This window comes from Panthera pardus, unplaced genomic scaffold (genome assembly GCF_024362965.1).
Source record: "Panthera pardus isolate Hobbes unplaced genomic scaffold, ASM2436296v1 HiC_scaffold_6, whole genome shotgun sequence".
Classification (NCBI taxonomy): domain Eukaryota; kingdom Metazoa; phylum Chordata; class Mammalia; order Carnivora; family Felidae; genus Panthera; species Panthera pardus.
Window position 1 is genome coordinate 61,344,610 of NW_026526991.1, and position 22,133 is coordinate 61,366,742.

General features: G+C 52.5%; 2 long non-coding RNA genes across 4 annotated transcripts in view; one reads left to right on the forward strand and one right to left on the reverse strand.

Annotated features, from left to right (window-relative positions):
- On the forward strand, nt 1-12,438 carry LOC109249234 (uncharacterized). Its single transcript, XR_002072495.2, has 3 exons — nt 1-369; nt 1,825-1,956; nt 12,293-12,438. It is a non-coding gene; the product is annotated as an uncharacterized LOC109249234 (long non-coding RNA).
- Nucleotides 10,517-22,133, reverse strand: part of LOC109249233 (uncharacterized) — a 16,524-nt gene continuing 4,907 nt past the window's right edge. The window contains exons 2-5 of one of the 3 annotated variants that reach the window (XR_002072494.2): nt 13,831-13,886; nt 13,569-13,736; nt 12,746-13,481; nt 10,517-11,310 (exon numbers count right to left, since the gene is read on the reverse strand). This is a non-coding gene — a long non-coding RNA (uncharacterized LOC109249233). Of the gene's footprint in view, nt 11,311-12,745; nt 13,737-13,830; nt 13,887-22,133 lie in introns of all 3 variants that reach the window. The other 2 variants (XR_008419433.1, XR_008419434.1) reach the window with 2 other exon arrangements.

Consider the following 22,133-nt stretch of genomic DNA (forward strand, 5'->3'; position numbering starts at 1 on the left):
CACCAGCTGCAACGACGATTACCTTGTGGTCAGACGCGGTGTCACTCCCTCCCACCCACAGGGCACCATTCCTTTGGACGGTTTGGATGGAGGGGCCGCAATCCCCCGTGTGGGCAAGCACTGGAGGGACACTGCAGGCAGAGGGGGAACGCAGCGTCCGCGGGCGCCAAGCAGGGCTTCGTGCTGATGCATCAAATTCGAGCTGGACCAGTGGGGCGAGACGCTGTGTCCACCGCGCACGTTGGCTCCGGAGCCATATTTCGCCCATGTGACTTGTCACTGTTTATGGAACTAGAAATCTCTCGAGGCAAGCCTTCCGCAGCGCCCAGGACGAGAGAGCAGGCCCTTTGAGAGCTGGGAGTGAGGCGGGTACAGTGAGGCCCGCGAAGGGCGCGAGGTGGGGGGGGGCGCGGGGGGAAGGCGCGCACCGCACTGACGGGCCCCGCGGGCTCAGCCGGGCCCTCCGCCCCGCGTCGGCGCGCGGCCTTAAATATTACCCCGGAGTTTTCAATTATCTCTTCTTAATGGATTTGCAGGGGCTCTTTCATCAAGCGCGGGGTGGCTGGGTGTGGGGGTGTGGGGAGCGCGCGGCGAGGGCTGGAGCTGGGAAAATGGCCCATATTTCAATATTAAAGCCCTTTACGATCGTCAGCAGCATGAAAGATGCTGCAAATAAAACGGAGCCGCCCGCGCCAGCCTCTCCATCTCGCAAGTTTTAATTAACGCTGAGGGGGAGGCGGCTGCCGGGCGGGGTCGGAGCCGGGCCCCGGGGCGGCTGGCGGAGCCCGGTCCCGGGCGCGAGCCGCGGGGATGTCGCCGCCGGTCTGCGGACGCGGAGCGCGGACGGCCCGTGCGGCTGCGGAACGCGCCGGCCGAGGTGGCGGAGCCGGAGGGGAGGGAAGCGCTCGGACGGTTTCGGAGCGTCCGACCGGGAAACGAACATCGCGTCACTGAAGGCAAATGGCTCTTGTTATCGAAGGGGAGGGGGCGTGGGGCCGGAGGACTGAGCGCCTCGCTCCGACCCTCGTTGGGCGTCCTTCCCTCTGCCCCTTCTTCCGGCCCACGGCTCCCGCCCCCACCCCCAGAGCTGGTTCCATCCCCCCACCCCTGCCCGCCCTCCGCGGCTCCCCGCCAACCCCCCTTGCTGGCATCCCGTGGCCCTCGCTTCGCGTGACCCAGCGGCCGCGGGTCCCCGCCCCTCGCGGCTCCTGCTCCGGGACGTCTGCTTTCTCCATCACTCCCGCGGCCTTCGGGGCGGCTCCACTCTCCAGGCGCGGAGCAGCGCGCACAGAAGCGCCACTGTTCTGCCTTGGCAGCGGCCCGGCCTGACAGCTTGTGCCTGAGCAACAGACCCATCCGTCAGGCGGGAAGGATGGAGCGACGTCCGGCTGCCCGCTCTGAGGACTCCCCTGGGAGCCACCTCTGGCCTTGGCCCAGACTCCTCTCTTCCCCTCTCTCCACTCCCCAACCCTGCCCCAACTGCCAGCCCAGTATGTATGTCTGTCTCTAGTCTGGCTCTTCCCACTCCCCCCCTCCCCCCACCTCCCTATGCACACAGCCAGGAGCCTGCCGCCTGGGAGAACCTCCTTCTCTCTCATGGGTCACGCTTAAAGGCCCTTCTGCTACCTACATCCACATGGCAGGGTGTAAACTCTTTAGCTTAAAAGGATCTGGGGATCTTAGTGGACCACAGTCCAAACCCAAGTCAACCAATTAATACTCAGGGTTTAAGCCAAGGACTTTGGGCAAACCCCAGGAAGAAGGGGGCGGAATAGAAAAATAATAAGTGTAAAAGACATGGTCTTTATTCCTGTGTACTTACAGATACTTAATGTGTCCTGAAGTTTTTGCAGAAATCAAATTCTCTTCCCATTGTGCTAAGGAGCTTGCAAGAACCAAGATGACAAATTCTACATTAAAGCAGCAAAAGAAAAATCCTCCTCTACTCCCTTTTTGGTATGTATTTTTTTTTCTTGTCAATTTGTGATAATCATCTGTCAATCCTGCTTTTAAAATAGAGCTTGCTTGGGGTGCCCAGCTGGCTTGGTGGGTAGACCAGGCGACTCTTGATGTCAGGGTGGTAAGTTCCAACCCCCATTGGAAGTAGAGTTTACTTAAATAAAATAAAACAAGGGTGCCTGGGTGGCTCAGTCGGTTGAGCGTCCAACTTCAGCTCAGGTCATGATCTTGCAGTTTGTGAGTTCAAGCCCCCGCACCTGGCTCTGTGCTGATAGCTCCGAGCCTGGAGCCTGCTTCGGATTCTGTATCTCCCTCTCTCTGCCCCTTCTCTGCTCATGCTCTGTCTCTCAAAAATGAATAAACGTTAAAAAAATTTTTTTAATAAAAAATAAAAATAAATAAAATAGTGCATGCTTATGCAGTATGGTTAGGAAGACAGAATTCACATTTGAACAGTTAGGAAACAAACCAACGCTGTTGGGACAGAGAGTAATGGGAGAAGGGGGTGAAAATGAAAATGAAAACATCCTGAGTTTAAGGGAGACTTTCTGGAGGAGACCTGATTTGGAAGTCGAATGGTGATATGAATTAGAAAAGAAAGTTCCAGATGGGGAAACACTGGGCCTGAAGTAGGATAGATCCTGTATTTTATTTTGGGTTGAGGAACAGGTACACATGGCTAAAACACGCCTCTGAAAATAGGTTAAGATGAAACAAAACTTGTGTGATAGCAGGAAGAATTCACAGAAGACGATGGGATCTCGATGATGCTGGAGACTGAAGTGAGTGGGGAGGGGCCCTGAGCACCCCTTCTCCCAAGGAGTCCTCCTGTACTTGGGATAGGCCAGGGGAGAGATGCCCGGCCCCGGGGATTCGGCCATCACCTTTTGTTGTACCTTTAGAAGGTCCAGGAATATGGCCATTGGAGGCAGGGCTCCACAGTTTCAACCACCAGCCCTGACACAGGGGAGGAAGGAGAGAGAAGCAAAATCCTTTCCCTGCATCCAGAGTGTAAGGGGGAGAAACAGAGGTCCAGTCACTCAAATCGACAAGTTTTTTTGAGCACCAATGATATGGGTGCCAAGCACTATACAAGGCACTGAGGGCCGAGAGGTGACCAAGGCCCAGTCCTGGTCAACAAGATGCTCACAGTTTGGTGGGGAGGACAATCCACTCATTCAGAAAAAGTGCTGAGCTCTTATCAGGCAGTGCCACAGGCACTAGAGATACAAGTGCAAACCAGACAGACTCCGTCCCTGCTTCTCAGAGATCACTGTCTGCTGCAGAAGATAGGAGCAGAACCGGCAGTTAGAATTCAGGGTGATGTGTGCTCTGCAGGGGGCTGGACCGTTGCCATGCGCGGCGGGGGGGGGGGGGGGGGGGCGCATGGGTGGGACATCCACCCTAGTCTGTGAAAGGGGAAGCGAGGACGATGTAGAAAAGGCAACACTAAATCTACCTCAAAGGATGCACAGAAATCAAGGGCAGAAGACGGGGGGGGGGGGGGGGGGGGGGGGGGGGGGGGGAGGGAGGGGCACCTGGGTGGCTCAGTCGGTTACACGTCCAACTCGTGATCTCAGCTCAGGTCGTGATCTCAACGGTTCGAGGGATCGAGCCCTGCGTCAGGCTCTGTGCTGATAGCGGGGAGCCTGCTTAGGAGTCTCTTTATCTCCCTCTCTCTCTGCTCCTCCCCCTCAAAATAAATAAACTTTAAAAATAAAAAAAAAAAAAAAAGAAATCAAGGGCAGAATGGCATGGGGAGGATGTTGGGGGCCCAGAGTTTGTGGGTCTGTTCGGCATCCCAGCAAGGGCTGTGGTCACAGCAGGCCCAGGCCATGTTTCCTTCCTCTAGGCACAGGATGGCACTGGCCTGCATTACCGCAGCTCTTCCAACAGCTGCAGGGAGAGCCAGACGATAATCCCAACAGAGCCAGACCAGGGAACGAGTTTATCAGTTTTCCTTATTCTCCCAAGAAGCTTCTGCCTCAGGGCTAGGCTGTTTGGGAAGGCTGGAGGGCAGGGGGGCTCTGTGGAGGGTCTTACTCTTTCCACATCCCCCTTACTGATAACAGTTTTGAAACAAACCAGATTTTAAATAACAAGAAACAAAGTGATCGTCTCTCTGGCTGAAGCTGAATACAAACCAGGACAAGAAAGAATTGTCCTCTCTAGAATGTTTCTGCCTCCCCAGTCCTAACCAGCTCTCTACACGAGCCATCCTCACTACCCCACTGGAGCTGAGTCTGGAAGGGCAGGGGTGAAGCAGCAAAGTAGGAAAGGCACTGGGAGAAGGGCCTGGGCAAAGGCCCAGAGGCAAGAGCGCCTGTGGTCTCTTTGGGGAAACCGCAGGTCCTCCAGTGTAGAGAGGAGAAGTCGGCACAGGCTGGTGAAGAGCCAATTTGTCAGGCTAAGGGGGTGGGGACAGTGAGAGGCCCTGGAAGTATTTATGGTTTAAATGTTGACAAGTTTTTCTATACTCTTGTTCCCGCTATCCAGAATTGAGGTTTTATTAAACTATTATTAAACTTTAGTCAACTTTGCTCTGAAGTTTTAAAAATAAAACAAACAGGTCACTACTGATAAAACTAAAGCTCCCTTTCCCCCCTCCCCAGTATCATTCTCCTCCCTCCCAGAGGCACCACCATAAATTTGGAGTTGTTCATCCATCCAGTCTATGTTTTCATATTTTTAACACACACATAGTCCATTGCTTCAGTGCTTTTTTTTTTTTTTTTTTTTGAGACAGAGAGAGAGAGCAGGAAGGGGGCGGAGGGGGGGAGAGAGAGAGAGAGAAAGAGAGAATCTTAAGCAGGCTCCACACTCAGCATGAAGTTTGACACAGGGCACAATCCCATGACCCTGGGATCATGAGCTGGGCCGAAATCAAGAGTTGGATGCTGGGAGCACCTGGGTGGCTCAGTTGGTTAAGTGTCCAACTTCAGCTCAGGTCATGATCTCATGGTTCATGAGTTTGAGCCTGGTTTGGATTCTGTATCTCCCTCTGTCTCTGTCCCTCCCCCATTCATGTTCTCCCTCTCCCTCTCCCTCTCTCTCTCTCTCTCTCAAAAGTAAATAAACATTAAAAAAATTTTTTTAAATGGGCCCCTGGGTGGCTCAGTCGGTTAAGCGTCCGACTTTGGCTCAGGTCATGATCTCACAGTTCATGGGTTCAAGCCCCACGTCAGGCTCTGTGCTAACAGCTCAGAGCCTGGAGACTGCTTCGGATTCTGTGTCTCCTTCTCTTTCTGCTCCTCCTCCACTCATGCTCTGTCTCTCTCTCAAAAATAAATAAACATTAAAAAAAATTTTTTTTTAATTAAAAAAAAAAGTCAGACGCTCAACCGACTGAACCACCCAGGCACCCCTGCTCCGGTGCTTTTTAAAAAACTCTTCAACTATTATGATATAATTTACAACTTGATTTTTTTCATTCCACATAAAAAAAAAAGTCTTCATTTGAGGTTTTTGGCAAAGCACTGACCAGATCTGGGTTTGTAAGATCACTCTGGCTACCAAGTGGAGGACTCCAGGTGACAGGGAGGACTGAGGATGGTAAGAGTGGAAAAGGGGGTAACAGATGTTCAAAAGGTAGAATCCACAGCAGAGGTCACTGATGGCGAGCCTGGGAGGCACGGGTTTGTTTTGTACATGCTGCTCTTCAGCACCATGAACAGGGCCTGGTTGATTGAAGATGCTCAATAAATACTTGTTGAATCAGAGAGGTTGATAGGGACGAAGGAATCCAGATCGACTCCCAGATTCTCATCCCAGGGTGACTGATGGGATGATGGTGCTAGTATCCAAGATGAGGGTCCCAGGAAGAGGAGCTGGATTGCAGGGAAAGATTAATCCAGAAGCTGTCTTTCTGGGCCGGAGGAAATGGGGCTGCATTGCACAACAGGGGTTGATGATAGGGAGCAGAACAGACTCCCACTTCTCAGGACTGAGGGCAATGAAGGATTTGAAGCGATCCAGAGACTGGAGGGGGGGAAAGTTTCAGTCATGCTGGAGGCAAAGGGAGAGTTGAAAACCAAGCGAGATTCAAACACCAGTTTCCTCAGAAGGCCAGGAGGGCAGGGCCCCGCTTCCGCGTTACCCACAACCAATGCCTTGTTGCCCTTTGTGTGGCGAGTACTGCAGCCCATTAGCCAAGGCAGAGGAGGAGGAAGAAGGTGTAATAAGTGATTCTAGAATCATAAAGACCTTGTCAGGTGCCCACACTCCCAACTTTGCTCCCACTCCATATTCATCAACAAGATGGACGGGCAGGGTGCTCACAATTGCTTCCTAGGGACTTGTTCTTGACCAAATCCAATCTCTTTATTCAGGGAAGGATGTGAAATATAACCTGCTTTCCTGCTCTTAAAACCCAGAGTTCTGGTCATCACCTCGAAAGGATGCCCCCTCTGCGAAGAGCTCCCTCAAAGCTACTGTCCCTCCTCCTTCCCTTACCCCACCCACCCCTGCCCAGGCCCAGCCACCTCCCACCCTCCGCTGCCAATCCACCTTTAAACAGTCTCTCGTTTGTCTTCTCCTTCTCTTTCTCTGACACACTCCCCTCCCCTGGAAGCCTTCCCTGCCCCACCCTCCCCTGCACCCTAGCACTGATTTCCTGAACTGAACTCTGCAGCTCTCAGCTCCAATCTCATCCGTCTTTGTCCCTCTTTTCAGCCCTCACCTGAGCCTTCCATGGCTTGGCCTCAGAGTTCTTTGGGTCCTGGGTATGATTAATGGCATTTCCCTATGTCATCCCTGGGTTCTGGGGCTGGAATGCCTTTACCATCCCCGGTGCTCCTCTTGTGGGGGGACCAAGCATCACTTAAGTTTTGTTTGGCAGAGTAAGGCATTTCCTTCTCTCAGAATAAGAGCCATTGTAGATCCACGTCACTCGATGCCCTTTCCTAGGAGTACTTATAATTTAGACTTGTTCTTTATTCACGGAGTTTTAAATATCACCAAGAAATGGAGAAGGCAGAGGGGGAAATCTTGGAAGAGCTGGTCAGGGTCCAGTCAGCCCACTTCTCCATGAGCCTGACATGTGAAGGGGTGCTGGGATCCACTCGAAAGGCCTTTTGTCCTCTGGATCCAACCCCTAAGAGTCACCAAAGGACCAACCTAATGATCCTCAAACCATGCTGTGACCAGTCCCCTCCCACCTTGAACTTGGGCAGGCTTCTGACTTTTATCAGAGCAATACACCCGGCAAAATACCACCTCACTGAACCCCTACACTGACCAGAGCTCTAAACCGTCGGAGTCACACTGTGTGACTTAAACAGGTAGACACTTAACATGGATACCCCAAGTCACGTGCCCTCCCCAGCTAACCAAGGTTCTTCCTTGGCAGGGAAACTATTTGGATTCTTTTTCCTACTTTTTCACTATCTGGACAGTTAAATTTCTCTGCAATCAATATATATTACTTGTGCCATTAAGAAGAAAGTAAAACTTTAGAAAGACCAGGAGTTAGGAAGTATAGCTACAGGAGGTGTATAGCCATGGAGGTGGCTTCTGCTGAGTTGGTAACACAGCCCGAGTTAGGTGTGCGTCTTGTGGATGTGCTAATGAACAAAGGGCCACCCCACGGCAGCCTTGAGCCCTGGGCAGCCCCACACCCGGCCAACAGGGGCACCTGCAGGGGATGAGAACGCAGGTAAAGAGAGGAAGGGTCGACAAGACCTGGACGGTCGAATTCCTTTCACAGCCATAAAACTTAAAAGATCTAAGTGACAGGAAGCTTTGGGGTTTTTCTGTAAGAATCCAACTGATTTTAAGTGTTATGCTTTGCAGCCTTCTATAAAGTATGCTGTTCACCCAGTTGATGATTAGTGGTTCAGCTAGTAATTATTAAACAGGAAGGAATCAGGAATAAGTTGCTGTAAATTTAAACTGAACACTTCATGTTCTGAATGCTAAACTTGAAGGTTAAACATTGGGCAGGTGGGAACAGTAGTGTGGTTTGTATGTTTTGCTCTTTTAAAGAGTAACAAAGTTAGAAACCCTGGCTCTTGTCCAGGCTCTGTCCCTAACGTAAAGATTCTCAAACTTTTCTGCCAAAGTCCCTTTGATATTAGAGAGAGGTGAGTGAATGGACCCCAGCAGTCTGGGGACTCAGCTTGAAGGGCTCTGGCCAAGGACCAGGCCTCTTTTGAGGCCTTTGGTTTTATTTTTTTTATTATTAAAAAATTTATTTATTTGAAAAAAATTTTTTAATGTTTTTTTTAATTTTATATTTGAGAGAGAGAGCACACAAATAGGGGAGGAGCAGAGAGATGGAGACAGAATCTGAAGCAGGCTCCAGGCTCCAAGCTGTCAGTACAGGGTTCGACGAGGGGCTTGAACTCATGAGCAGTGAGATCATGACCTGAGCCAAAGTCAGATGCTTAACCAACTGAGACATCCAGGTGCCCCCCAAAATTTATCTTTATTTTAATTTATTTTTGAGAGAGATAGAGAGTGTGAGTGGGGGAGGAGCAGAGAGAGACAGAGACACCGAGTCCAAAGCAGGCTCCAGGCTCTGAGCTGTCAGCACAGAGCCTGATGCGGGGCTCGAACTCACAATCCAGACCGTGAGATCATGACCTGAGCCGAAGTCAGACGCTTAACTGACTGAGCCGCCCACGTACCCCAGGCCTTAGGTTTTAGCTTTAAAACTATGCAACCTGGGCATTTTATTATATAGCATATTTTGTGTGTGTGTTAAAATAAAAATGATGTTTTAAAATATTTGCCATCAAAACCTCTGTGGTACTCAGAGAAGCTTCTTATGTATCCTGTGACACCTTTACCATGCGGCCACTGCAGTGTGGCCCTAGGGCACCGGCGCCCCGGGTGAGCAGTGCTTCTGTGTGAGGCCCCCTAAGTTCCTTCTCTGATTCTTTGATTTGTCATACTTCTCCGCCACTGTCCAAAGTTACATCTCTGATGACGACCACTTAGCGAGCACTTCCTGTGTGCCAGGCTGCATGCCAAATGCTTTATATGCATTGTCGTTTAAATTGTCACAGCCACGTGGAACTCGGCGAGGTGAAGTGGCTGGCCTAAGGTCACACAGGTGTCAAGGGGCCAAGTGAGTATTCCGACAGCAGTCTGATCGACTCCAAGCTGCCTCCCGCTGCCTCAGGGAGGCTGGAGCCCCTGGCTAAGTGAGTGGCAGCCTGCCTGGGAAGGAGATCGTTGTGGTACATCTAGAAAGAGCGTGTAATATAGGAAGCGTTATTTTCTCCAAGTTTCAGCGATAAGGAACTTTCTCTGAAGGGACGCCAGGTCTTGACCAAAGATCACCTCTCCATTTCCCTGCTGGGCCCTTGCAGCCCACCCTGGAGGGAGTTTCCCCCAACAGGCGGGGCTTCCTGAGCGGCCAAGATGCTGTGGGCGGATAGGCTCTCTCCTCCTGGGCCCTTTCCCCCTAAGCCGGAGTCCCAGGCACCTCTCCCAGTTTGGAAAGCAGATTATTTATGGTTTATTTTTGACACCAGATCATCGCTGCCCAAGTTTCATCAATTTGTCACTGTTTTTATTGTCAGCAATTGCCCATAACTGGAGCACATTTAAAATGTCATTGATCTTGGTATTACAGTGTCATAATCTGACAGTAATAGGTGTAGCCAGCACAGGAAGCCCAGGCCCTGAGATTGATGGCGTTCAGCACACCAATTATATTCTGTCCATCTAAGTGATAAAAGAGTACGTAGGAGGCATTCAATAGATAAATTAGATATCGCTCCCAATTATGTCCCTTTATTTTATGGAGTCATATGTTCCCCTTAGAACTTTTTTTCTTCATTTGGCTTGTAAAGGGAGCGTTACTTGACCCCCCAAAGATGAGGGCTGCTCCCCTGCCTGACCCACCTTAGGTTTCTCCCTGGTCCCTGTCTACCTTCTAGAAGTTTCTCACCAAGGCTCTTCCTGAGCTCACCTAGGAGGTGCCTGGCATGCAGTGAGTGGGCAGAGGAAGGAGGTAGAGGTGCCCCAGTGTCTTTTGGGAAGGACTGGGAGGTCGGATGGTGCCTTTTGTTAATGTGACCCTGGCTGATAAGTCAGATGGGGTGGGGAGCCATTGCACAGGCTACCATTCTGCAGTCCCAAACCAGCAGAGCCTTCAAATTGGGACAACTAGGGAATTGCTAGGACTGGGGAGGAAGAGGACGGTCAAAGAGCTTTCAGTCCTCGGGAAGTGAATTCATCCAGCTCCTACCTCCACTCCAGCCTGAATTGAGCCAATTCAAACCTTTCCTCAGAAGAACCCCCAGGGCCACCTGCAGCCCCGTTCCAGGCCGATGGCTTCCTCAGCTTGACTCCCAGCACCACCACTGTGCCGGGAGAGTGAGGCAGCTCTCCTAGGGAGGCTGCGGGCTCCCTGCTGGAGAGCAAGCCCCACAGGCTGCTCTTTTTTTCCAAGACGGAGTGCGTGGGCAGAAATGAGAGACAGGGAATAGAGGTGCCCAGCGTATAAAGCCCTTAAACTCTGAGGACAGCCTTGGCCTGATCCAGACCCCTGTTCCCCAAACTCCATGTCCCCCTGAAGCCGGAAGGAAAGACACAAGAGGCCGAGACATCAGGTGGTAAACAGTGTGCCAGGTCCATTTATTGAGCTTTGCAAGCGGAGGCATCCACGGGCCGGGTGGCTCCCCACAGCCTGTTGCCACCTCAGCTGTTATAAATAATCCTGGCACTAAGTGCCCTGTTACACGGAGGGGAAGTTGTTCTTACAGTGTGAAACCTGAGCATATGGGTCAGGGGAGGAGGGATGATGGGGGGACAGGAGAGAGAGAATGGGGAGTCATTGCCCCGAGGCTTCTCAAGTACACCCCCGAGCTGGTGATAGATGAATTTCTGGAGCAGCGGATGGCATTTCAAGTGAAATGTTTATAGGAAGCAAGTGTGATTTAAACAACGTCTTGGCCAATAAACACCAGCCAGATGGGGGGAGAGGGCAAAGCGAGGGGTAGAGGAATCAAAGGCCTGGAGGCCCCCAGTGTTAAGTAGCTGTCTGAAGCTCTGCTCAAACACACACACCAGCTTTGGTCTTAACATGTTTTTAAGAGCTGGTTATGATTTCCTTGAGGGCGGCTCAGATTAAGCCTAGAGTAGAGCCCCAGCTGAGCGCCTTCAATAACTGTCCATCACGTCATCTTTAAAGACAGCAGCCTCCTTCCTCCCCTCGGCTCAGGGAGCCTGAGACCGGCGGAGGCTGCCAGGCTGCCCAGCTTGTCAGCCTGTTCCTAGGCAGCACTGGGCCATCTGCCCTTGAACGGGTGCTGCCCCAGGTGCCGGGGCAGATCCTGGGGCAGGAATTGAGCCCCGCCCTCAGAAAGCTCTCAGTCGTCCAGGAAAGAGAAAACACACAACCTGGAAAAAAAGAGACAAAGTGAACAGAGCAAAAGGACGGAAGCCGAGGCAGAGAAAACGGTCACCAAATCCAGAACCCTTGTCACCGCGTGCACTGCTGCCACCTGGTCTGAGCCACTTGCCTCTCACGTGGACTAGTGCAGTAACCTTGCCACAAGCCCCCTGTATCTTCTCTTGCCCTATGCAAACCATTCCCAATACAAAAGGCAGAAGGACCATTTAGAACTTGGCACGGCATGTCTTTCCTCCCTGCTTCCCTAAGAGTGAATGAAGATCAAAGTCCTTAAGACAGTATTCAAGGCCCTGCATCATCATCTCGCCCCTCAGTGCTGCTGTCATCCTCCCCCGCTGTCCTTGCTCACGACTTTCCAGCTACTCTGGCCTCCAGGCTCCACACACTTGCCAGGCACGCACCTGCCCTAGGGCCTTTGCACCACCTGCTCCCTGTGCTTGGAACACCCTTATTTATAATATCTGTGGGCCTTACTTACCCCTTCACCTCTAAGTCTTTGTTCAAATACTATATTCTCAATGAGACCCCCGCTGACTCCATATTTGAACTTGCAGACCTCTCTACCATCCTGTTTTTTTAAATGTTTATTAAAATTTTTTTAATGTTTTTTTTGAGAGGGAGAGAGAGATACACACACAGAGTGAGAACAGGGGAAGGGCAGAGAGAGATAGAGACACAGAATCTGAAGCAGGCTCTAGGCTCTGAGCTGTCAGCACAGAACCTGACCTGGGGCTTGAACCCATGAACTGCAAGATCATGACCTGAGCTGAAATCCTAAGCTTAACCGACTGAGCCACCCAGGTGCTCCTAATGTTTATTTATTTTTGAGAGAGAGAAGGCATGCTTGAGAGTGCAAGCTGGGTGGTCGGGGGTGGGGGGGGAGGGTGCTGGCGGTGGGGGAGAGTGCAAACGGGGGAGGGGCAGGGAGAGAGGGGGACAGAGGATCTGAAGTGGGCTTTGTGCTGACAGCAGAGAGCCAGATGAGGGGCTTGAACTCTCGAACCGAACTCTCGACCGGCGAGATCGTGACCTGAGCTGAAGTTGGACGCCTAAACCACTGAGCCACCCAGGTGCCCCTGGCCCCTGGACTTCTCCACCATCCTGACCCCGCTTCCCCTGATCTGTTTTTTTTTTGTTTTTTCTCTTAACATTTATTTATTTTTGAGAGACAGAGTGACAGAGCATGAGTGGGGGAGGGGCAGAGAGAGAGGGAGATACAGAATCTGAAGCAGACTCCAGGCTCTGAGCGATCAGCACAGACCCCGATGCAGGGCTCGAACCCACAGACGGCAAGATCATGACCTGAGCTGAAGTCGGATGCTTAACCGACTGAGCCGCCCCCCGCCCCCCGCCCGGCGCCCCAACCCTGATCTGTTTTTTTTTCTATACCCCTATCACTTTCTAATATACAATATGGTTTACCTATTTAATAAATATATTGTGTATTATCTGTCTCTTCTGCTAAAATGTAAGCTCCACAGAGGCAGGGGTCTTTGTTCACTGATGCATCCCAAGGACCTGGAATAGTGCTCAATAATTGCTTAGTGAGTAAATATGAAGGATGAGGTTAACCAGGGGAGGGTTTGGAGAGGAAGACAGGGGGAGGCCATCCCAGGTGTGGGGTTAACTTGGGCCTTATCTCACTACCGGCCATGTGTGAGGATCTGGGAGTCAAGGAGATGGGTACGGTGCAAGATTGGGCCAGTGCATCGCCCAAAAAGGAGAGATTCAGTTGCCAAAGGGACTGGCCTGGATTTACCCCCTGCTGGAAGACTTGGCTTTGGGTTGGGATTTCCTTAACTCCACGGCCAAAGTGTAATTTGGGCTAATAATACCGAAGGGATGTGCCAAGCAAGCATGACGTGGTTGGCAGTAATGGCTGGGCCAGGAGTTCAGAGGCCTTCAAGGTGGGGAGAGGGTGGCTGATTGCGTACGTGGGGCGGGGGAGGGAACCAAGTCACCATCTCCAAGAGGAGGATCCCCCCCCCCACACTGAGGGCAAAATAAAAGATCCCAGGCTGCACCTGGAGTAGAAGGAAGTGGAGCGAGGCATCAAGAAAGACTTGCCAACCGTGCAACAGGTGGAAGAGGGAAGGTGTGGAGCCGTGTGCGCTGGGGATCCCGAGCAGGCTAGGCTGATGCCGAGGGCCCTGCAGGCCTGTGAGAGAGACCATGGGGTGGCAGGGTGGAAGGCCAGGCCCTTGAGCAGCTTCTGCCTCTGCCCGGCCCCACCCCTCCCTGTCACCTGCAAGGCTTCCAAGCTCCTAGGGCATGGGAGGGGAGACTGACAGCATTTGGTGGCCCAGACCCCACTGGTCCACGTGTGGGCCTTTAGCACTTCTCCTCAAATCCCCAGTGCTCAGCTCAGCTTTGCGGTGACTTCAGGGGACAAGCCGCGCGAGGTAGAAAGTATCTTTGGAGACGGATACAAGATAGTGGTTGGTGTGGTAATAATGGAGACAGGACCCAGGTGGCCTGGGAGTCCCGAGGATGGGAGGGAGACTTACTTGTCACTGTATCACTTTTGGTGCCTTTTGAGTTTTCAACCACGTACATATATTTCCTATTCAAAAGACATAAAATAATTAAAACAGGACAAAACAACCACAGCAGCAACAAAGAATAGATCCAGGGAAGCGGGAACCTAATGCCTGCGATGGCTACGCTGAGGACGCTGACCTAGCCCTTCCGTCCCCTCTGCACCCTCCTCCTCATCTGGTATCTCCGTTCTCTAGAGGGCCAGAGAGGGGTGTGGCTGGTCTGATGTCACACAGCATTTAGGGGCTAGCAAACGTCTGTGGCCAGGTGTCCAGACTCTGGAAAGTTGACAGGGTCAGCTTTCTCTCTTGGTCTTCAGTGGTCTGTCCTCCCCCTTGACCTGTCCATGTTGTTTGCAAGGCTGTGCATATGCTACAGATCAGCCTTCAAAGAGGCATCCTTTTTTTAAAGATTTTTTTTTTTCTAACGTTTATTGATTTTTGAGAGAGAAAGAGACAGAATACAGGCAGGGCAGGGGCAGAGAGAGAAGGAGACACAGAATCCAAAGCAGGCTCCAGGCTCTGAGCTGTCAGCACAGAGCCCGACCCAGGGCTCAAACTCACAAACAGCAAGATCATGACCTGAGCTAAAGTCCAACGCTTAACCTACTGAGCCACCCAGGCGCCACCACCCCCTCCCCCCAAAGAGGCATCTGAAAAGGTGCGTGGTCTTTTTTTTTTTTTTTAATTTTTTTTTTAACATTTATTTATTTTTGAGACAGAGAGAGACAGAGCATGAATGGGGGAGGGTCAGAGAGAGGGAGACACAGAATCTGAAACAGGCTCCAGGCTCTGAGCTGTCAGCACAGAGCCCGACGCGGGGCTCGAACTCACGGACCGCGAGATCATGACCTGAGTCGAAATCGGGCGCTTAACCGACTGAGCCACCCAGGCGCCCCAAAGGTGCGTGGTCTTAAATGCCATCTTTCTCAGAGTGTTGCGTGTTTACGGAGCTCTCCTCTGTGCCCCACTCCCCTCCATGTGCATCTGATAGTTTATTCCTTCCCTTCCTGCCTCCCTCCTCTCCACCTCTCCCGACCACCAAAGTGGCTCTCCACTGCAATTCAGCCCTGCCCGTGACAAGACACGTGACCCTGAGCCAGTCATTTAACCTTTCTGTGCCTCTGTTTCTTCATCTATAAGCGCGGAGCGTGACCTTCCTCCCACGGCTCCTCATTCATCCATTTGTACAACAAGCGTGTATTCTGTGCCAGGCGCTGAACCCAGCACCGAGGATCACACGAGACAATATGTGTGGAATTAGTACAGAGACACAGAGAGTTATTGCCAAGGCCTCCTTCCTTGGATGCTTTGCTGGGCTGGATGCTCTATGTCCTCGTCTACATGCCCCTGGAAGAATTTCTTCAGTCTATGCCCAACCTCTCAGCTTCCAACACCGCTCCTGACATCCTCCTCTGGAGAAAGTGTCAGGGGCTGCAGCAATAGCCTTTTTCCCAGGCGTTTCCACTGGACTAGATCCCGAGGGCCTCACTTTGCCTGCAGTAAGGAATAATGCTGAAATTCGCCTGTGGGTCTTGGTCTGGAACTTGAAGAGTGTCCACCTCTCTTGCCCTCTGGGGGCCCCATCCCTGATAATCTGCTCATTTCTCTCCCTCCTCTGCTCATTTCTCTCCCTTCCTGAGCCTCACACCGCCTTGGGGACTGGCACAGAGGCAAAGATTCTGGAACTGGAAACTCTCACATATGCCTCCCTCTAAATCTAACCTGGGCTGTGGATGAAAGCTGGTCCCTTCTGTCAAACAACCACCACAACCTCAGAGCATAAAAGAGAGCTTGTTTCAGATAGAGGAAAGAGAAGTTTCCAGAGCTCTTGGAGAGAGATTGTCCCCACTCGCTGCCTGGCCATTGAAGATTGGGTGAGTATGACTTGGAGGGAGGGATGTTTGTGGAAAAGTTGTGCCGCTTCGGCCTTGGTCACGACAAAATCTCAAGTCAAGTCAAAGCGATGATGCTGGACAATGGGGAAGGAGGGAGACACATCCTGTTTGTTGGGAACAGGCTTGAGGAGAGAGGTTTCGTGAGGGGTTCGATGGAACCACTCAGGTCCCCCAGAGGCAGGAGGAAGGAGATGACCTGAGCCTGCAAAGGATTTGGGGATGCCATGATGTCGCAGGGACTGTGGGGAAGCCAGGGACATGTCAGCTCATCTGTGTCTAGAGCACAAACCCCAAGGACAGGGACCAGGTTCTCTCGAACTGCACAAAGCCTCACACCGGGCACTGGAGAATCTGACTGAGGAGGGCAAGTCCTTCCCTGGAAGATGGTGCCAGCCCCGCCCTCAGGAAAGGACAGCTGCTTTAGAGTCCCAGCAAAAAATGATTCCAGACTGTGGAACCCGAAAGTGCTTCATGGACAAGTTCCTCAGTCCTGCCTACCACAGCCTGCTTTGATCTCACAGTTACCGTGGGATGTCGCCCATCCCCGGAAGACTAACTGAGCAAGGAATAAGGGTCTTGCTTTCAGGTCTAGTCTGTGGACCACGGGAGGCAAAAGAAGTTGGCCAAACTTCCAAGCACCTGTCTCAGCTCCTGGGGAGCCCCATGGAGCATGAAGGAAGGGGTTCCTCTATGGAGCTGCCACAGGCCATGAGGATGGATGCAGAGCAGCAGAGGGCAAGGGGGGTGGAAAGGCCAGAAGAGGTGGGGCTCCTAGAACCCCTCCTGGCTGCAGGTGAGGGAGCTCCTCTGGGTGGTCAGGCCCCTTCCCCCGGCCCAGGACAGACTGCAGCTTCTGGAAGGCAGGAGCTGGTCCTGCATCCTTTAGGCAGCCCCGGTGCCCAGCACAATGCAGACACTCAAAACTCATGTATTGACTGAATAAATGAGCCTGGGGGCCAAAAGCTAGGCCAGCCAGCAGATGGAGTCGGCCTTGGATACGGGCTCCCCCCATTTGGGCCTCAGTTTCTCCATGTGTAATGTGAGGGGGCTTCCGTAGCTTATCCCTAAGGTTCCCAGCAACCTGTTTGCTCTCTTTTTTCCAAATTCTCCTCCCCCCCCCCCCCAGTAAAACCCTTCTCTCCCACGAATTCTCTCCCATTCTCTGCACCCCTGCTCAGTGCCTCCCCCCACCCGCGCCAGCCAACTTGTTCCTGTTTCGCCCTTTACAGGTGTTTCTCTTTCTGCTTCTGGCCATTCCTCCCAGCATGCCCCGGCCCCCTCCCCGGAGCCTCCGTATTGGGGCTCCCCTCCCTGCCCCTCGCTGGTTCTAGCGCCCCCTTCAGCGCCCTTAGGCTCCAGGGCGGGAGCTGGGAGGAGGGGGGTCCCAGAGCAGCCTTGGGGCCTGCCCAGGTCCCCCTCCCCGCAGTGGTGCCAAAGCGCGCCCTCTCCCCTCGCTAATGCGATCTGGAGAGACCCCGGCGGGCGGCGGGCAGTCTGGGCTGAGCGTCCCGGGCGGCGCTGATGGATGGTCCCCTGACAGTAATCGCGGAATGAGGACGCGCTGGCGACGCTCTCGCCCGAGGCCGGCTGTTTGGCTAGCCCGGGAGTCCCTCCTCCAAGGCGCGGGGGCCCCCAACCCACCTGGCTTTGGAGAGGCCTGCGGCCTCCGGGTCAGGGCTGAGATGGGGTCTCTCCCTGCCCTCTTTCCCTTGGAGACCTCGGTTTCTGTTTTGAAATCATCCTTGGGTCCTACGCTGCAACTGTGATTCTGAACAAGCCACTCACTCATCTGTCTCCAGCCTCAGTTTCCCCTTCTGTATAATAGGAAATAATGGTCTTTCCAAGCCTGGATGGAGAGTGTTAACAGCCAAGGAGAAAACACTGGGGGAAATTACCATCTCCCTTAAGCTGAAATTGATTTTCACTTTTAGTTTACAGTGCTCAGAAGAATACAGGCTAATGTACTGCTCGGAATGAGAGCTGGGTGGATATCCACACACAGAACATATGTTTATGCACGTCCGCATGTCATATAATGTTTTGGGGTGTCTAATAAGTACACCTGAAAGTAAGAGATGGCAGTCAGCGTTGCTAACGTGTGTTTAAAGAGAAGCACAGCAGCGCGACATTTCTCCAGGGAGGTGGCCGCCTGGAGCAGGACCCTTCCTCCACTCTACTGAGACCCGCCCACTCACCGAAACCTCATTCCTTATCCTGTCTTGGGATCCCCTTCAATCCAGGGCTAGGCTGACTCAGGGCTGTGAGGAGAGAATCCTTCTTGGGGAAATGTTCTCAGACGATTTCCCAGCCCCCTCACCCACTTCTGGGTGACACAGAGTTCTAAGGCTCTTCCACTCCTTCAACCCAAGGGATCCCCATGGGGGGGGCGGGGGGGGGGGCTGGCCCTGCAGAGGGGCCCGGGGCAAGGATCCAGAACCAATTACAATTCTGAGAGCACACCCAGACGCCTCCTCACTCCCTTTTAACCTTTCTCTCTCGTCAGGAACCAAATTGAGTTAGTCTTGAGTTTTGATTTAATTCCCGAAATGGAGTCATAATCTGTTTAGTGTCCTTTTTCCCAAGTCCTGGGTACTGAAGTGTGCGTGGGGGGTGGGGGAGTTAATGAGAGAGTTGCTCTGTGGCCTGTGGAGAACCCTCACACACACTTAACCTCCCAACACCACCAAAGAGCAGGAGACACCAGGAATGCCACTGGTGGTATAATGGTGATGGTGATGACAATGGTGATGTTAGAGATGCCGGCTAGTATTTACTGGGCGCCTACTGTGTGCCAGTACTGAGCTGGGCCCTGTACATGCATCTCTCCCAATGACCTTCCAGGGAGGTACCATGAATGTTTCCAATTTACAGATGTAGAAACTGAGACTTCGGTTAATTTCAGGAGCTTATGCTGTGTCCACAGCTATTCATTGAACAGCAGAGCCCCAATGTAAAACCACACAGTCTGTGCTCTTCTCCACTTAGCTGGGTGAGACAGAAAGTTCTACAAGCCCCAGCTCCCTCATTTGCACAACACAAACAATAAATAGGGATAATAACACGCTCCTTTCATAGGGTTGTTCTGTTGATTAAATGAGATACGTATTTGCTGCATTCAGGGTAAGCATTTAATTGCTTAAGTGCCTTCAACACTGGGGTGGATGGAGTAGGGCAAAGGAATGGGTACAGTGCTGGGGGGGGTGACTGTTTATTATAAGTTGTTCCTGCTGATAATAATAGCATGTATTAGAGAACGTGCTGGGCACAGGCAGTCCTACAAGGAAAAGATTGCTACGCCTGTTTCACAGATGAAGAAACTGAGTTTCAGATAAATTAAGTAAATGGCCTAAAGCCAACCGGTTAATAAATGGCAAAGTGGTGCTTGTATTCAAACAGTGGGCCCTTGGACTCCCAAGCCTGCCACCCCCGGTGCCCCAGGGGAGTCACCAGAAACTGGCCTCCCCTGGAGGAGGTGGGGGGGGGGGGAGGGCAACACCCTCTACCACCTGCAACCCAATTTTCTCCAGGTGAGCAATGTTTCCTTAAAGGAACAGGAGGAAAGTCAACAACGAGGCAGCTGAGACAGGTTCTCCCTCCCCCAAAGCCAAAGTGGAGCCTCCCTTCCCTCCCTCTCCTCACTCCCCTGATTCCTCTGCGCTCAAGTTTGTGGCCATTAAATAGAAGAGGAGAAAGTTTGAATCAGGCATGAAATATTTATCAGTTAATTACAATATGCAGATTCTGTTCCTGGGGGTGATTTATCTTTTTGGAAATATAGGAAAAGATCCTGGAAACTTGTATCCTAATTGCTTGGCCTATTATTGTAGCAACCAGGTAGAAATTCCATTTACTATGTAACTACAAATTCTCCTACTGGCTGCCTCTGCCTCTGTCACTGGTGGTCTGGGACTGGATGCTTTTTTGAGGAGAGAGGGGCCTCTCCGAGGTCAATCTGTCCATTCCCCTGTTTCCTCTTGGGGAGGCCCCTTTCAAAACCCTAGTGATGGTAGGAAATGAAAAAGATGAGAGTCTCTAAAATTCTGAAGTGTCCAGAGAAGCCAATGCTAAGTGGCACCCTCCCCCAATGAGGCAATGAGGGCTGAGGCTGTGAAAATGCCCCCACTTGGAAGAGCTCTCAGCTGGCAGCCTCTCGCCTCCCATATCACCTCCTAGGGCCCATACCTCAACCCCAGGCTGCACATTAGCATCACCAGAAGAGTTTTCCAACCAGATGCTTAGGCACTACTCCAGGCCAACCAAATCAGAATCCCTGGAGGGGGGGACCCGGGCATCAGTATTTTTTAAAGCTCCCCAGTGGGTTCCAATGTGCGGCAACAGATGAGACCCTCCGGGGCTAACAGGAGGGTATGGCTCCCTGGTGAGGGGGCCCTGCTCCTCTGTGTGACTATGTAATTTTTATCACTCCCTTTCAGGTGGTGGAGGGGACAATCCCTTCACTTTTATTGGAATCTGAAGAGCATCCTTTATTCCCCTTACCAGAAGCTTCTAATATTAATAACTACCATTTATCAAGCCCCTGCTGAATGCTCGGATCTATGCAAATAAAATTTAATCGGATCTACACAACTCTGTGAGGTCAGTGGGTATGTCCATTTTATGGAGGGCTCAGGGAGGTGAAGGAATCTGCCTCGGGTTCTACAAACTGGCAAGTGACGGCTCTGGGATTTGAACTCAGAGCCTGTGCTGTAACCACTGTTACAGATTCTCCCAGATTCTCCGGGCTGGAAGTGCTTCAAAGCTAGTATGGGAAGGGCCTGGGGATCATCTTGGGGAGGGGAAAGGCAAGGGAGACAAGAAGGGGGCATGTGGATGGAGCTCGGAGAAAAGAGGGCTGTGGGGGGAGGGGCCGGGGTGTGTGGGGATGACCGGAGGTACCAAGAGGAAGAAGGTGTGGCGAGGGAAGGGGGCAGTGGTGGTGGAGAAAGCTGGGGGAAGGGGTTCAGGAGCGGGAGCTGGCAATCAGAACGCTGGGAAAGGTGAGTTGTGCCCACCGAGGACCAGGACTGGGTAGCTGGAGAGGGGGAGGGACCTTGTGTCAGAGGAGGGGTCTTTGTGAGGCACGCAGCAGTGAGGAATGCCCGCCATGAATACTAAGGGCAAGAAGAAGAGAAAGGGCCAGAGGGGGCTGGGTGATGTTTAGCGGCCGGGGTGATTAATGGGGGGTGAACGGAGGGTGAAACTCAAACCCTTCGAACGGAGATGGTGGGGAATGGTTGTCCAAGAACAACAGCGCACTGTTTCATCGAGAAAGCCAATGTCCAGAGGAGGGGCGGGTGGGGAGGGCGCCTGGGCGCAGTCGCTCCTTTCCTTTTTCCCAAGGTCTCTTTATTTGCCATCAGACAGTAAATTAAAATATGCTCGCCAACTCCCGGGGACTCTCCAGAGGGGCTTCCTACCTGCCTCCTGGCTTGGGGGAGACCAAGGATGCTGGAGTGACTTGGGGAAAGAGCAGCTGAGGTCTGGGATGGCAGCTGAGATGTCTCCACGGTCTGCTCCACTGGGACATGAAATGGCCATGTGCTGGCCGGGCCACAGGTCCCCTCTGGACCAGGCGGGCACTGAGCAAGTCACAGGGGCTGGGTCCCCACACGTCCTGTGAAAGGTGGCGGTGTTCTCAGAGTAAAGTTCTCAGGGCAGTCACAGCGTGAGGGAGGCGTTACCTCCATGAGGCAGAGTTGGGGGAAGGAGGAGGGAAGGCCCTGGATTGGGGTGCGGATCTGGGTTTGAGGAACAGAGGTTAAAACTCTCAGGAAATAGGAGGTCTGAACACCCTCCTTCATTTTCTACCTTCTGCCTTTCTCTAGATGCAACTTTGGGAACTGCCTCTGCCTCCACCCCCCCCCTCCACCACCCCTATCCCGGTCAGCATTCTCAGAGGGCAGGGAAAGAGGGGAGAGGGAATGAAGAAAATGTCTCCGTGCAGGGGGAGGTGAGCTGCAGGCAGGGATTCGGATGGAAATTATCTCACAGGAGACAATTTTCTCCCTCTCTAGGCCCTTACAGATGTGAAACAACGGGCAGATCCCACTCCCCACCCCCAAACATCCAAGAGCATGGTGTATCTTGAAGCCTTTGCCGCCTCAAGGGAGTGGGGTAGGAGGAAAGGGAGGCCAGGAAAAGGAGGGGCCAGTATTCAGGGGTCTCCGGAGGGCTGAGGGAGACCAGCTTGTCCTAGGGCAGGGGAGGCAGGAGGTCCACCCTTGATCCCAGATCACTTGGATTGTCGCACCTGGGTGTCCTTTGCCACCAGGCCTTACCCCCTGTCTCCACACACAGCTCGGCTAACCTGCTTCTCTCGTTGGAGTCTTACTCACAGTCTCCACTCCACCTTTCTAGGAGCCAGGCCTACAAAGC